The sequence below is a fragment of the Colius striatus genome, chromosome 1, assembly GCF_028858725.1.
Source record: "Colius striatus isolate bColStr4 chromosome 1, bColStr4.1.hap1, whole genome shotgun sequence".
In the NCBI taxonomy this organism is placed as follows: Eukaryota; Metazoa; Chordata; class Aves; order Coliiformes; family Coliidae; genus Colius; species Colius striatus.
The window spans coordinates 118,865,599-118,879,229 of NC_084759.1; the positions used below are offsets into that span (position 1 = coordinate 118,865,599).

General features: G+C 41.7%; 1 protein-coding gene across 1 annotated transcript in view; it reads right to left on the reverse strand.

The window, feature by feature from the left end:
- ZBTB20 (zinc finger and BTB domain containing 20) overlaps positions 1 to 10,944 on the reverse strand; it is a 29,409-nt gene extending 18,465 nt beyond the window's left edge. Inside the window, exon 1 of the mRNA XM_062004967.1 lies at positions 10,761 to 10,944. The gene's annotated coding sequence lies outside the window, so the exon portion shown is untranslated. The remainder of the gene's footprint in view (positions 1 to 10,760) is intronic.
- Between the last annotated feature and the right edge of the window lie 2,687 nt (positions 10,945 to 13,631).

A 13,631-nucleotide genomic window follows, 5' to 3' on the forward strand; every position in this document is an offset into this window, starting at 1 on the left:
ATCTGTTGCTAGTTTTCCTCCACAATGCGTGGTGCCATTACTCAGAGGGCATGCTGCACTAGTGGGCCTGCAACAAAAGAGATGCTGAACAGACAAGATGTGAGCTGGACCAGCAATGCTGGTGAAGTTATGATATGAACACTCCTCACTCAGAGAAAAAATAAAAGGATGCTTCTCGGGAAAAAAAAATCCAACCAACAAACAACTTTTTGAAAAGTTTAGGCAAACAAGGTTATTTGTTTTGCCACTATATTGTCCTGATTAGAAGCTTACTATGATTATTAAAAATACCTTCACCTGCTTCAAAGGGTTTTGTTTAAATCCTGATCATAGAATCATTTTGGTTGGAAAAGACTTTTAAGATCATCACATCCAACCACTAACCTAATGCTGCCAGGCCCACATCAACAAACTAAACCATGTCCCTCAGCACCTCATCTATGTGTTTTTTTAATATCTCCAGGGATGGTGACTCCACCACCTCCCTGGGCAGCGCATTCCAATGCTTAATAACCCTCTCGGTGAAAAAGTTCTTCCTAATGTCCAATCTAAACCTCCCCTTGAACCTACTTCCTGCTGTCCTATCATTCATTACTAGACAGAAGATATTGATTCCCATCTCACTACAACTTCCCTTCAGCTAGTTATAGGGAGTGATCATGTCTCCTCTCAGCCTCATCTTCTCTAGGCTAAACATCCCCAGCTCCTTCAGCTGCTCCTCAATAAGATGTGTTCTCCAGACCCTTCACCAGCTTTGTTGTCCATCTCTGGACACCTTCCAGCACCTCAGTGTCCTTTAGTGAGGGGCCCAGAACTGGACACAGTATTTGAGATGTGGCCTGAGCAGTGCTGAGTTCTGGGGCACAGTCACTTCCCTGGTCCTGCTGGTCACACTACTTCTGATACAAGCCAGGATGTCATTGGCCTTCCTGAGCACCTGGGCACAATCCAAATAGCGTATTTCAGACTGAATACCCAAAAGGAAAGTGAACAGGGATTGCTTTTGGTCATTTTGCTGTGGTGGACTGTAAAAACTTTCTCAGAAGCATTTAAGGAGGAGAAGGGGCTGGGGTTGTCAATTGGAGCTGAGTCTGGAGGAGGAATGAATTAGAAGGATAATAGGCGCAAATATATTAAAACATGTTTCCAAAAGAGACAATTGCTATTCCATGAACTCTTTCACATTTGCTCTGTATTGTAAGGGTTTTCCCCTAGGCAGAAAGAGCAGGAAAAGCTTATCAGTCTGCATGTGGTTAAATACAGTAAGCCTGAAAGCCTGTGGGCTTTGGTTAAAAGGAAAATATAGATTAAAACCTCTTAAGATAATTACCTGTTTAGAAGCTTTCTATTCAAGCTAGAATCCTCTACAGGGAGTGTTTGTAGCAGTCTGTTAGGAAAAGGGTGCAGTCAGAAATGGTTGACTTTTGTGGGTGAGCTGCTGCCTGTGGGAGAGCACTGCTTAGACCCTCCACGTTTCCAGATAAAGGCCAGGAGATTCTGCTCTGATCACAGAACAACTGGTTGTCAGGAGAAAGAAGGAATGGATGAAAATCTGAAAACGCCAGTCATCAGGGCTGGAAAATGATTCTTTTTTCTCTTGCAGTGGCTGTGTCTCAGCCCTGAGTAAAGTTAAGCTATCACATGAAAATGCTAGATTTTATTTGGTTATTTTTTCCGTTTATCTCTTTTATGTATTAGTGAAAGGGTAATTGTTAACTAGTACAACTGGGTGCTTTGGTGAATATTTCAACTCAGAAATATCGTGAGACAGACACTCATACTGTTTTGAACTGTGGCTTCCTTATTTTGAGTTTATGGGATGAGTGTTCAGGCCTGCTTATAATTCAGATTTAAACATCCGTGGCAAACAGCACATGCCCATGTCAATGATGCTGAAGGCCACAGGGAAAATTGCTGTCCTCAGTGAGACTTCTGCAATCCCCGGGAGCAGACTTATTTCCAGAATCACGTACTTAGTTTTGATAAGAGAAATGTATGACGGAACGCTTCAAATTAATAAATGAGGGTAATAAACAAGAACACAGCATTCATGGGTGGCTTGATATCATCAGATGGATCTGTGGCATTAAATGTCAGTTCCAATGCTGCCTTTTCTTCCTGCCCCCCCCTACAGGGAAAAGGCCTGTATATTACATGTATACACAAGCATACAGACACCAACAGGTGATGCTAATACAGTGCATGAGAGTTATATCTCAAGTCTGCCTTCAGGCACATTCTACCCTCTATGCTCAGCCAAAAACGTTAAGAGACAGAATCTGGGAGTTTTCTTTTTGAATACAGGGAATATACCTTGTTTTGAAATGCTGCATTGGATCAAAGCACAAGGTATTTTTCTTAAAGCTGACATGGTTGCCCACACAGGCATGAAACTGTTGGGAGAAGTCCCTTGCTCTGTTTTTATTTCCTTTATCATACCCCTCTTCACACAAAAATTGCTACTTTGTGGGTTTTTCTCTATCTGTGTAACATCAATAAATTACACGTTATCACTCCTATCATCTAGTTATAAAGAGCCTTTCAAGATTTTTTAATAGATGCACAATATCACTCTACTTACATTTTCACTGGTTAAGAACTCAAAAATAGCTGTTGTGAGATTACTCTTAATTTATACTACTTCTCTCTTGTGGGCTTTCAAGATGCAGCATTTCACCACATGTCACAGATTGACACAGAGTATATATTGCATATCCCAGCCAGGCAGAGATCCTTTCAGCATTTAACACAACAAAGCTGGGATGAGTAGGGGTTCTAGGATTTGTTTATCTTTTTTTTTTTTTTTCATAGGCACAGCTAATTCCTCAAGGAGCTATTTGTGCTGACAGATTAACCAGAGGCCTCAGATTTTCTCTGTATTCCAGTTCCTGAATGGTAGATACATAAGACCAGATCTCATGTTATTTTAGCCTTGTAAACGACTCCGTGGTCACTGAAAACAGTCACAAAAACATAAATGAAACGATGGCACAACAGCATTCCCTCTGGAAACAATAATAATTGGTGTCCTTGGGAACCCAAATGCACAGTGCCAGCCAGAACACCTCGCTGTGGTCCCTCCTGCAGCAGGCTGCCAGGCAAATACCCTGATGCAAATGAGGGAGTTTAGTGACACTCTGATGGCTTACAACTGAGTTTCACCTACAGAGTAGATCAAACATCACATTTCTTGTGGAAATGCGATGATTTTTTCCTCACAACACCCCCTAGCACACTTTATAAACATTAGTAGGTGGTATTAACCAGTACCTTGGTTTCATGTTTCAAGTTCTCTCCCAGTGCTGCATTAGGGCTTTGAAAATGTTTTGAATGAAAGAGGTCCCTTTGTTCAACCAAGAACAGTACAAGAATTGTTTTAGTCTTCTGTCATTCCAATACTGCTCTGACCCTACCTTGATCTGAAGTTATTGAGTGGGATCACAGCACAAAGATTACATGGCTACCTTACCACAGATAAACAAGAGGAAGGAGGAGAAAGTGACTATGGAAGCTTAGACAAAATGAGCTAAAAACACCAATGCCAGACAGATCACAGTGGTGAAAAGGAACACGAGGTGACCAAGACTATTTTTACATCTGTAACTTAGGAGTGACGTAGTTGCAGCAAACCAGGCAACTAAAGCAGGGAAGTTGTCTCCCCGAAGCACACGAAGAACTAACCAAAAAAGACAAAGACATTGAGTTATGTAGGGTTTTAACAACACACAGTAGGACAAAAGGAGACATGGATGTTTAGTTTCCTTCAAGTAAGTCACCTGTCAAACACTTAAAAAATCTTTTCTATTTAACTCTGCTACATGAGGTGTCCCTCTGCAGACCACATTAGGAAAACAGGACATTTGGTTTAGTATCCTCACACGATTAGGACGGAGGAGATGACAGCAGTAGTATGCATGGTTAAGACATGAAATAACAATGATTGGCATGATTATTTTTTACAAGCTTCAAGCAGGTTATATAAAGAGGCAGTTCTGGTAGGTGCAACTTCAGGAGGACCAACTATTAAAAGGAAAATGTTAAGAGGAAGTTACTCAGAAAGAGTCTGAAAGGAAAATATAAGGAATCAAGTAAAATCCATAAGACCAGCAGGGAGGTGGCTTTAATAATACTTTAGTCCATATGCATATAAAAGAACAACAACAACAGCAAAAAAAGGAAGTAGAAAACACTACAATTTTTTAAGTAGCAAGGTGGAAGAGTTCATTAAGCTGAAAATGTACCCTTCCAAACACAGAAATCATGCCCAAGTGACACTAATAGAAGTGAGCATAAACTGTAGCAGGCTAGATGTAAAACAAAGATTAGGTAAGGTGAAGGGGAAATGTAAAGAAAAAACTGCTAAAGGTATAAAGACAAATATTGTAATAAAGCATTATTTGAACACACTAGACAGAGAAAGCTTACGAGGGCAACAGCTAGTATCTAAGAAGTTTTGAAATAAAAGATAAACAAGTCCTAGAATGTGGATTGATAGATTAAGTAGGCAAGCAGTAGACTCAACGAGTTAGCTAGATTACTGATCTATGAAAGCAGTAAGGGTTATCAAAGAGGTAACAGAAATTCTGCAATGGAACTGACATTGTTGTTTTAATTTTCAGGAGGGAATATGATAGAAGAAGGTAAGATAGCTCAAGGGAGAGAAGAAGAAAGCACTGTTCTGCGGACCATTATTAAAAAACCCTCAACCAACATATGCAAAAACAAACAAAATCTCAAACAGCAAGAGTAAAAGAAAATCTTAATACACTGAACAGTGACAGAAAGTTGTATTCATTAGTCACTTGTTTCCTGAGTGAAGCGGTACAGAAATGAAGGATCTACTAGAAGACTCACAACTTAAAGGGTTGTAATAAAAATCTAGTGGGGGTAGACCTTGAAGACAGGTATAGGTAAACTCAGACTGCAGGTATCTTACTGGGCACTTGCAGTACGTCTAAGTGGCTGCAGCACAGAATCATAGAATCATAGAATAGTAGGGGTTGGAACGGACTTTTAGAGATCATCTAGTCCAACCTCCCTGGAGAAGCAGATCAACCTCGATCAGGTCGCATAGAAACACTACAGCATTAGCAACTTGATCACCCACAAGAATTGACAACCCAGCATCAAGCCAGTATTACAGGGCCATCAAATAAGAGAATCAGGATTTAGGATCATTAGACAAATTTTTAAAAGCATCTATGTGTTATAAGTGATTTATGCATCAGTGAAAGTCAGGCTCTAAAGCCACACGGTTGCTTCTGAAAACATACTCACTGACTGAAGTAACCATATGCTATTAGTCATCTCTCATGAGAAGAAATGCCCGAGAGACCAACCTGACAAAACTCACTTAGTGTACTGATTAGGAATATAGAGACCAGTTCCTATCAGTAGAACAACATTTTACCCTGCCAGTTCTTCTGTATATTGTGATGACTTTTTCAACAGAGGCAGGGTGAAGCCAGCTTTACATACCTGTCCTTGTGCTTACTTCTCTCTGTCGCAGTTCAAGCAAAAAATATTTGCTTCTATGAAAACACAAGTCATTCCCGGCTGATATTTCTTTGATATTCTTACAAACAGAAACATAAACCTACAGGGCATAGAAACCACTTACGACTGTTTTGAAGAGAAGCATTTACTACACAAAATTTCCAATATTCTGCAAGATGAAAGTATAATTAAGTGTCATGACATTAGTATTTGAGAATTACGGATGTCCTTGCTTTTAGTTTAGCTTGCTACAGAAAAAGCCTGTATTGTTATTATTATATCATCCAAAATAGATATCTAAACATACATCATTTCTTAGGTCACCAAAACCAACCTAAAAATATTCAGCATTACCTAACACAAACCATACATAGATTAGTAAAAATACGGATCAAATTACTATTGACATCTGAAAACAAGGAATCTGGTAGAATCAGGGGCCCCCTCCTCCCCTCTGAGAGTGGAGATCGTTTGAAAGCTCCAGAGCAGTTCCTCGGTAACCATAGCCATGAACTTTCAGAGGCAGAGGGAAGACTATAAGGGCATGTAACAGCTTTCTTCCTTCCACAAAACCTCAGAGTGAAACACAGGAAACCTAAAACATACAGATGAAGTCAAATCACCTTCAGATCCATCTAGTCTCCATATTAGCCCCAGGCAAATCAAACTTGTTGATTCATGGGAAGGGTTTGTTTAGCTGCTCCAGAAAATGAACACTCAGAGATTCCACATACACTCTCAATGCCCAGTGGAGTTCAGGAACCTTATGAGGTTCCCTCTCTGCCTTTCCCCATTATGCTGGAAGGCTATCAAGCTAGAAGAATCAGAAAACAGACTGCTCCAAAGTTCCATCTGTGAAAGCTCAAAAATGTTGGAATTGGACCAAGTCAGCCACATCACTTGAGCATGGACGGACAAAGGGTTAAGATGTGGTCTACCATCAACAGCATTTAGAAAATGTATTCCGTTTAATGCATAAGAATTCTCTGGTCTCTCGCTAAAACACAACTTTAGAAAGTCCTCCTCCATCTCAACGTCTCACCACTAATTGTTTCATGATTTTTCGGTTATCACTTTTTTCTCAACTTTCATTCCCTACAAGAATCTCAAGCGTCTGCAAAAAATCTGGATTCTCTAAAATCCTAAAAATTGCTTTAGCAGTTTTTCCAGTCATTGTCCAAGCTGCCTCTCAGTCCCATAGAAACTCTTTGCAAAGATGTTGCTTTTCCCTTGTCTGGAACAAATTTCTTCACAGATGGACCATCCAATGTCTAAGAATAACTCTTTCAACTATCAACAGAGACAAAGAGATTCAGTTTTCTGCTCTTCCCCTGGGATTCTTTTGAGTTTGGACACATCTGTTAAGATGCATATATCAGAGCTTGAATGAAGTTTTTGTCTGATTGTATCTATGAGAACTTGTGAAAGTTTCTGCCAAAATGATCTTATCTCCTGGCAATGGCATTTGCAAAACATATATAGTTATAGATGCTTTCTGAAAGGCTCCTGAAGTAAGTGTCCCGTACAGATCAAATCAGTTTAAAGACAGACAAATGCTAATGACTTCCTTCCTCCTCAGCAAAATCTTTTGAAGCTTTACCTAAGGCAGCTCAGCATTCAAACTAGGATCCTACCAACTTTATGTATTTTCTACTCATAAGCAAGAAAGTATCTGGAAAACTGCAAATAGCACCAATCTCATAAGCTTTCCTTTCCTTCTCTGTAACCTTTCCAGAACCTGTGCCTCAATGCTTGTCCTTGTAGCTTTTTGCAGAAACACCTTTCTTCCGGATAAGCAGCTACATCTGTTTGTGACAGCTGAGTAGCTAGAGGTATAACTCATTTGGAGCTCTATCAGCTCACTCCATGATTTAATTTCAAATTAATTCAAAGTGGTGCTTTTAATCTGCCAAGCCCTACATGAAAAGAGTGACGTCAGGAAGCACCTCCTCCTCTAACTTGTTTTTTCAATTGCATTGTGTGAGCTAGCACTTCCCAAGACTGAAAGTTGATAGGAACTGGGCACAATGCATTCTATGTTCTGGATTTTCCTTCAGAGGATTTATCATAGATCACAATGTTCAAACCCATAAACCTAGGACCCAGTCCTACAAGGGTCTGAAGTAATGCAATTTCATCAGGAACAAGTGGCTGCAAAAACACCATGTAGAACATGCTACACTATAGAATTAAGCCCTAAATTAAGTTGCACGTCGCATATGACTTTACCCAGATATTTTTTTGCTAAGTACTTGTTTCAGTGAGTCTAGCATTCAGAGTATTGCTTAGGCATTCTTCACCTCTGCCTTTTACAGCTGAGGAGCAGATGGCTATTACAGAGTTTATATTTCCTATGCTTGGAAAAAGTATTTTGATCTGAATCATTCCAAAAGCACCCTGATTTTTTAAGGTAGATTGGCTTCAGAATATTTCTCATAATAAATATGTGGTGATGTTTTCTGCCAAGCACTAGTGCATGCAAAATGGTCAGTGAAGATTTCAAACTGATCTGAATAGGTGGCCCATAAAATCCAAGTCTTTTTTCCAAATATATGAGTGAGGGCTTATGGAACCATCTGTACATCAGTGCATTTTCCCAAGAATTGATAGACTTTACTATGCTAACTCTTTCTGGGTGTTTCTGGTATTTCCAATGAAAATTTCTCTCACACTTCCTGTTTAATCTTAGTTTAAGTATTTTAAATATTTTAGCATCCACTAGAAAACTCCCCACCTGAATGAAGACTGGCTTTTGAAAACGAATTCCAGTTTGCCAAGTTGTAAGAGCAGAGGTGGTATGGTGGTCTGGGCAAGGGACGAGAAGCAATGTTGTAGTGTCTAGAAGGTAGAGAGAAGGACAGGAAGTGCTGCTAATGTAAAGAAGAAAAGTATCACCACAGGTCCAAAAATTGAGAAGAAAAAGAGATAGGGCAGTGTACTTCTGAGGGGAAGAGAAGAACAAAAGGAAAGATTCTAGAATGAAGGGAAAGAACAAGTCCAAAATGGCAGGGGAGGCAAGAGGTAAGGAGATTGTAATGTCAGGGAAGAACGTTTGTAAATGTTGGGAGCCATAAATAACAATCTCTTGGGCCAATGAACATATTCCAGCACTGAAGATTGAGGCACTATTTAAAAAAAACACCAACACATAACATGGGAGAGAGCTATAATAAATATGCAGTAAATACTCATCATGCTTTGGTTTTAGTTCACGAGACATCGGCATTGCTATTTTGTAAAGGAAGGCCAACCATGAATTATATGCATACTACCTCGAACAAACACAACCTGATAAAGGTTGTAATCCATCATAAATAAAGGAAGTCTTCCCATTGGTTTCAGAGCACATGGACTCAACTAACAGAGATGATATCCCAAGATGTCTTACAACATCTTGATTTTTTGCAGGACTCTAACTGTATTTTGGGAACTAAATTTTGATAATTCCTGAGACAGGACAGTATTAATACTGAAAACATTACATTTATTCTCTGAAAAAAAACCCTCAAACTTCATTGTGAGAAGAACTTCTAACATAGGTTTGCAGTTTATTCATACTGGTATTATAAATTTAGCAGCAATGGAAGGTGATTTGGGGACATAAAAAACTTTGGTGTCCAAACGACTGTCCACAGTACAGATAGTGCATGAAGAGCTGCAGGCTTCACTCCCCGCTACAGCCCTCTGCTAATACTCCTCACCCCTGAACTTGGCCACCTCAGAAAACAAAAGCAAGAGTTCATTCTCCAAGTTCCTTCCAAACCCTGCTGGCCTCTGTCCTAAGGTTGCTTTCACGGGTTTCCATTTGTACTGTCAAAAAACATCAGTGTGAGGTTTAAAAATCCCATTTACTGATGAACTCTTTCATCTTTTTGAATGGGATAAAGAGATTCTTTGTTTGAAAATAAGGATTATTTTTTTTCTTGTTGTTCTGCTCATTTTTTTGCATCTTTTCACCCGCTTTTTGTTTTCAGAAAACACTGTAAGACAAAACTGTACCTCAGTTTTAACAAAGAGCTTGACATTTCCAATTTGAAGAGAATTCTTGTATATAATAAATTGCATGCTGCCTGCTGCTCGATTGTTTCACATCTCTTTCTTCTCCCCAAATCACCAGGTGAGATTTAGGAAAGTCTCCCCAATGTTTACCAGCTCTATTAAAATCAAGATCTCTAGCAGAAGCTCATAATGAATAAAGTCAGAAGCCAACAGGAATGAATTGCAGCTAAAGTGATTTTGATAGTGATGATCCCTATAACCCGGCTGCTTCCAAGCTTGGCCCTGAGGCAGGATTTTTAAATTAAAAAAAAAAAAGGATATACATATTTTTTAATCTGATTTTTTATTGTCATGCTCTGATTTTTTTTTTTTTTAATAGTACTTTGCAAAGGCTGGTTGGCTTCTGAGCTCCTGAAATGCGGTGTCATTATCTTTCTTTCTCCTTTTTTCCCCATTGTAAATCTTACAACATCCTAAAACCACTGCAAAGGAGGCAACTATACATTCTAAAACAACTGAATGGTGAGGTTCCCATCACCCTGCATGTTCTTCACCAAGAGACTTCCAAGAAGGGATCACTGTGATATGACAATATTTTGAAGAGTTGACTAGGTAAGCTCTGACTTTCCAAAATCCAGTTTTAATAATTCCCTCCCTTGTTTTTGTATTTTCTGGCAAAATACAAAAATACAAAACATTTTTAAAAGGCCCATTAACCCATGCTGAGTAATCTGAAAGTGAATGCACTCAAAACAAGGGCCTCCACACAAGTCTACAAAGATTTTCCAGACTCTCACAGACTGATCCTATCCACAAAACACTTTCTTCATGGAAACTCTTTACAATCTTGGGTGTCAGAGCCAGACACTTGCCTTCCCCTATTGTAATACAGAACAGGCTGATAAACCCCAGTCAGTAGATACGCTTGGATAGCATGAGGCATGTGACTACGTGGAGAAGAATAAGTACAACTCTAGTTGGAAAGACACACATTTGAGGAGTCTTCCCTTTTTCATTTGGAAGAAGCAGCAACCTGACCCCAAAAACATGCTCTCGGCTTCTTCCAGCTGATCGCATTATCATGACCATTAACACAAAATACTCTGTTTCAGCAATAATTCCCAAAGAAGGGAAAAGGTAAGCCCTCAGAGGATGTCCTGCTCATGCCATTATGGAAACAGCATTCAACTGGAAATCTTGGCCCACAGTAAGGATCACGTTTTCGAGAACCCCAGTGCAACCCAGCAGTGTGTTGGTGTACTCACAATCAGATGACCCTGTGTGTGCGTGCAGGTTTGTTGGTGAACGTGGTGAGTGGATGAGGGCCGGGTTCAGAGACAGAACAGCTTCAAGGTTCAGGCAGGGAAGGCCCGGCTTGGCGCTGCATGCACCCGTCTGAGTAATCTCATTCTCCTCAGACGCCTTCTGGTTTTCAGCTGTCTTGGGTTTCTTCCTGAAAATAAACAAAGAGACCTTTGAAGGGACTGACTGCATATTTGGGAAAAGGCATTTTTAGAATCTGTTAAAGATAACTTTCTTCCCCCACCACCACCTCCTTCTCTCCTCTCTTTTCCCTTACAGGGGAGGAGGCAGAGAAGACTTTTCTCCATGCTTCTTGTTTGGAAACAAGCTGCTCCTTGTTTTGACTCTGATGCAACAGACTGTATTACAGCAAATAGGCCAAGCACGAAAGTCCTCATTCTGCCCCTACTGATGACATATAAAATGAAACTCATCCCAGTGGTTTAGACAGTTGGAGCTCCATTTGACAAATATTAACCAAGGCTGTAGCATTCTGAACAGAGTTATGCAGAAATGTAATAGAATTGTCTGAAAAGCAAACAAATATGCAAGTTTCCAGTTCAAAACAAATCAGTGCAGAGACTCATCTTGTAGGCAAAAGCATTGGAGAAATTATGAGATGCAGAGGTCCTCTAAGTAAAGCATGATGATTTTGGAGCCTGAAACAACAGGCTATGAGCACAGTATATACAAGGTCTCAATGCCTCTCTCCATCCAGGATCTTTGAGCATTTTGTAAACCCAAGGAATTAAGCATGAACATTAAGCAGGTAGTTAATCATCACCTTAATTTCACAGAGAAACAGAGGCACAAGGACAGGTGGTGGGCTTTGGATCCCCTTTATGGAGAGGTGAACACCCACATCTCACTGTTTCACCTCTGTTTTCCAAGTGAAGATGTTCTCCCCTCTGCTCCCCAAGGTGGGTAGCTGCACAGCCAGGTCCGGTTACAGACTGCAGCCCAGAGAGACCACTGTCCTGACCCCGAGGTGCTCGGGTAAACATGTGGCAGTTCCCAATGCAAGCCCATACTTGCAAGAGAGCAGCAGAAGCAAAGAGGTCAAAGCGATCCAAATGAAATGCCATTATCTCTCTTTGGCACCCGAGGTGAGCAGTGGTGGGTTGTGCTGGAACATGGCCTTTCTCTAGGCGTCACCATGCACTGCCTGCTGACCGTGTTTTTTGGGCAGCATCTGGCCCAAGCAAGGGTCTACCCCAGAGCATGGAGCTGGAGCTAAAGTGGCCCTGTACTGCATCTGCCCAGGCCACGTGTGTGAGGGCTTATTGGCAAAGCCCCTGTCAACAGGGATGGACTCTCCTCCTGAAGGACCAAAGCAGGAACTGCTTCTCCCCATACGGCCTGCATCTCTCCCCATCACACCTAGGACGGTGGCAGCTGAAACCACCGAAATATGATTTTTGAGGACTGGGCTGGCGTTTAAATTTGTAAACAGGAGCAAAAAAAGCCCATTCCCGCGGGGGTGTGGGGGACAAGGAGGAGCCGAGCGGGCCGGCCACCTCGCAGGAGGGAGCAGAGCCCCTAGCCCGTCCGCTTACATAAAAGCATTACATAAGGGCGGCACGCCCGGCCGGGGGCAGGGCCGGGACCCGCCGCCGTTTCCCAGTGGCCGCCGTCGGGGGGCAGCAGCCGCCTGGGCCCGGCCCGCATCGGTCCGCTCCAGCCCGCCCCGCTCCGCTCCCCTCCGGCCGCCCACCACGGGCAGCAGCCCTCCCTGCTTGTCGCGGCCCGGAACGTGAGAGCTCCTGGAGAGGAGGAAAACATTGTGAGTAAAAAAAAAAAAAACCAACAAAAAAAACCCGTCAAAAAGAAATAAAACAAATCCTCCTTCACGCCCCCGCAAAGGTCCCCCCAGGAGGTGCTGAGTCCGGTCGGCTGCTGGCACCTGCCTCAGGCTGCCCCTTGCTGAAGGGAATGCCCTGAGTCAGCCAAAACGCAGAAAAGGTGTTTGGTCCCAGACTGACGAGGTTTCGGGGTGCTGCGGGGGAGCTGAGCTCTGCACTGCCAGTGGAGGGTCATGTTGATAACCCCACAGCTGCTGGCAGCTCTGATGTGTTTTGGATTACCAAGGCTAAAAAACTCCATGCCATGGTACAGGCAGTGTTTTTACTGCTGTAACCTCCATGTATCTCATTGATATGCTCAAGATATAAAAGCCTAAAGTCTATGTGATCTAAAGGGACCTTACTTAAAGTTGCTGAGGTATTACAAAGGGCTGAACTGATTTGCTCCATTTTAAATGGAAAGAAAATCAAACCATTTAAAGTGTGGGGTTTTTTTTCTTGAAGAGTAAACAGAGCATCTCATCACTCCAAGCTCGGGCATCCTTCCGTCTGTTTCCCATTCTGTCACTGGGATCCATCTCTAGCTATGTGGATGAGACGCAGAGCTTGCTTGTACATGGGCACATATATTTTAAAGTATATGGACTGCATATGTTTTGTTCCTAACAGTCTGTATCAATCTTTGGCATACAAACTCTGGCACACCTTCACATGCCTCATTTCCAAATTCCATGACTTCCCCATGTGCAGCCAGCACACACTGGAGGCTACAGGGAATTTGTGTATAAAACAGATTTTTTACAGCATTGCTACCCAAGAAGCTTTCAGATAGCATGGCTTTTTGTCCAGGCAGCAAAGGATGCATGTAGGGTTATACTCAGGTTATAATCAGGGCAATGAAGTCCCTTGCACCTAGAAGCTGAACTGCTGTATTTAAGGTCTATTTTCAGTTCAGAGTTAACCAAAGTTACATGTTCAGAACACAGCCTCTGACACCGGCTCTATCCACACACAAAGATGCCTCCCCTGGGC